Genomic DNA, 2,822 nt, shown 5'->3' with positions numbered 1-2,822 from the left:
CCTTACCTTGGGACTTTAAATCACCCCAGTTAACGCCCCCAGACCCGCCCCGCCTGCCCCGTGGGCCGCCGCGCAACGCGAGAGCTCCGCCCCACGCGGCCCTGCCGAGACCCGGCCTGAGCCGGGGCCTGCCGGAAGAGCCGCGGGGGCGGCGGGCGCGGATGAACGTGAGCGCGCAGCCGGGGGCGAGCGGAAGAGGAGATGAAGGGTGGAGGCGGCAGCAGCGCCCCGCGTAAAGCGGCTGATGGTCCCCCAGCCCCCCGCTCCACACGCCCTCGGCTGCCGTCGAGAGGGGGCCCCGGCTCTCCCCTCCCCTCACCGGTAGCGAGAGGTGGCTCCTCAGCCCGCCGGCAGCCCTGGGGAAACGGTGGAGCGCTGCGGGCAGTCTCGGGGTCGCACAGCAGTATGTACCGCGCGGGGGGGAGCTGCCAGGAACCACTTTACACCTTCCTGAGGGCTGTTGTCAGAAAAATTAATCTACGATGCCAGAGGTTATGTCCAAAAAGGAGACAGATGAGTCCTGTAACTTTATTCCAATAAATGAAGAGATCATAGGGCATTTCCAATGGTTCAAATGGTTGGTGGATGCATCCCCCTTTTTATCCTCAGGTCTTGCTGCGTCACACTTTTCCCCACTGGATGAGGTAATCGCAAGGTACAGACTTCCTACTCTATGTCCCACTCTAATATGCACTCCCACTTTTGTTATATAAAAGAAAGAAAAATAAACTCTTCCTAATTCTGCTAAGTCCCTCTTGCTCTGGGTTCAGGAATTTAACACGGCCTTGAATGAGCAACAGTCTGTGTTGATTTTTTTAGTAACAGTTTCTAGAACTGAATTTCTTCTGTTTCTTCATTATCTGTAGGTTCCTGGCCTTGTCTACTAGCAGATTTACATGGTCTGTTTGTGAAGACACATCTTACTCCTTTCTCTCCCACACATTCTTGGTGTTGGGGTGGCTCCCACTGGCACCGCACCCCACACATGAGACCCACACACACACACTTTCTGCCTTCCCACACATACATGTACCCCACACACCTCAGCACACAACCCTCTAAGCACACATAGGCTTTTCTCCACTCACCTGCCATGCCTTGCCTTGGCAATCCAACAGTTTCCTTGCCTTGCCCTTCTAACCCTCTCTAGACTTTGTTATAAGTGCGAAACAAAAGTCTCGATATTTAGCAAAATTTAGATGGCTTTATTTGATATAGACAGAGCAAGCAGTGCTGGGGAACGTGAGGGGTCACTGCCCACTCCACACTCCACCAAACCTTGGTTTCCAGTCTCTTCTTATACTATGGTTTCTCGTTGTAATAAATTTTTTTTTTTTGCTGTCATAATTTTGCCAGGTAAGCAGTGGTGGTCAAATAAACATCCTTACACAAATTCACAAAGTCTCCAGCAATAGTCAGTCTCACAGATAACCATTTGGTCCTTGTAGATAACCACCAGCAAAATTCTGGAAGTCTGGTCCTTGAGATAGGCAGCATCAATCAAACAAAGGCAGGAAGGGCTATTGGGAAGTATGATTTTGCAATCTGGTAGTAGATGCAACTTATTTGGAAAGCATAACATAACATATAACATAACATAATATAACATAACAAGGTGATTTAAAACAGAATGATTTAATAATATAGTTTCCTTTATCTAGTGTCCATGCTTCACTTCAGAGCTTAGTATTCTGGTTTATACAAACCCCAATACTTTTGTGATTAATACGAACATTTTAACAATTATCACACCTTGCATTCTCATGTGTGCTGGTGCTTCCCCCTTGTCCTGCCTACTGCTTTCCTCCAGGGCCTTGCCCAGCCCTTCCCGTTTTTGCCTGGCCTACCCATCTTTGGGCTTACCTTCCTATGCCCAGCCTTGCCTAGAACTTCTGGGTCTTCACTCACCTACCACTCCATTTGCTTTCCCCTCACTGCTCTGGCCTTGCCAACCGCTCCCTTGACTTGCCTACAACTGCCTACATGTGGTTTGCATTGCCTTACCTACATGGAGGGCAAGGCAAAGAGTGGTAGGCAAGGCAATGCAAAGCACAGGTAGGCTAGGAGAATCTAGGAATGGTACTGAAGGCAAGGCCAGGCCAAGTGACTTTGTGTGCCTTTCCTTGGGAAGCAAAAGATATAGTGCCACTGGTTTTGGAGCAGATGTTAAGGTATTGTGGTGAGGAATAATCCAGCAAGGTATTTCTATCCTGGCCCCTTCCATGTAGGCATATTTGTGGATATTTTCAACACTGGGGGTGGATTGCTCCCTGGATATTTTGTATTTTGGAGGAGAGAATGCCATTTTTTTTGAGATGGGCTTCTAGTTCCTGTCTTTGGCAAAGAAAGCAAGTTTGCATGCATGTTTGGGAGGTCTTAGTGAATTTAAAGGCTTTTCCCAATAGGCAGTTTCTCTGGATTAGAGCAGTTGAATTTTCAGTGGGAATGCAGATGCCAAGTTGTTGAGTTTTTTGTCATTTACTGTGTGAGCAGTCCCTGCTGCCATTCCGTTTGGACTGTGACTGTGGAAATGAAAGCTTAGGACAGTACCTAGAACTGAGAAGGAAAGTGCCCATAAAAGGATGAATGCTCATAGTTTGATGGGTGCAGTTGCAATTGTAGGCAGCAAGGTCTTTCATAGCTGGCACTTTTTTGTTCTTTTTTTTTGCCAGATGTTTTAAAGTTGGTTAGAGGAGTGAAAAAGAGAGTGAAAAAACTTTGTTAGGGCAAAGGAGTTTGTGTTTGCCTTTGAGTGTGGTGCAAAGAAGAGTATCCACTTAGAAAGGGAAGATTAGTGAAATCTTTTTGTGCTGGCACTGTAG

This window comes from Sturnus vulgaris, chromosome 23 (genome assembly GCF_052056855.1).
Source record: "Sturnus vulgaris isolate bStuVul1 chromosome 23, bStuVul1.hap1, whole genome shotgun sequence".
In the NCBI taxonomy this organism is placed as follows: domain Eukaryota; kingdom Metazoa; phylum Chordata; class Aves; order Passeriformes; family Sturnidae; genus Sturnus; species Sturnus vulgaris.
The sequence above is the reverse complement of the archived record's forward strand: the minus strand, read 5'-3'. Positions refer to the sequence as shown.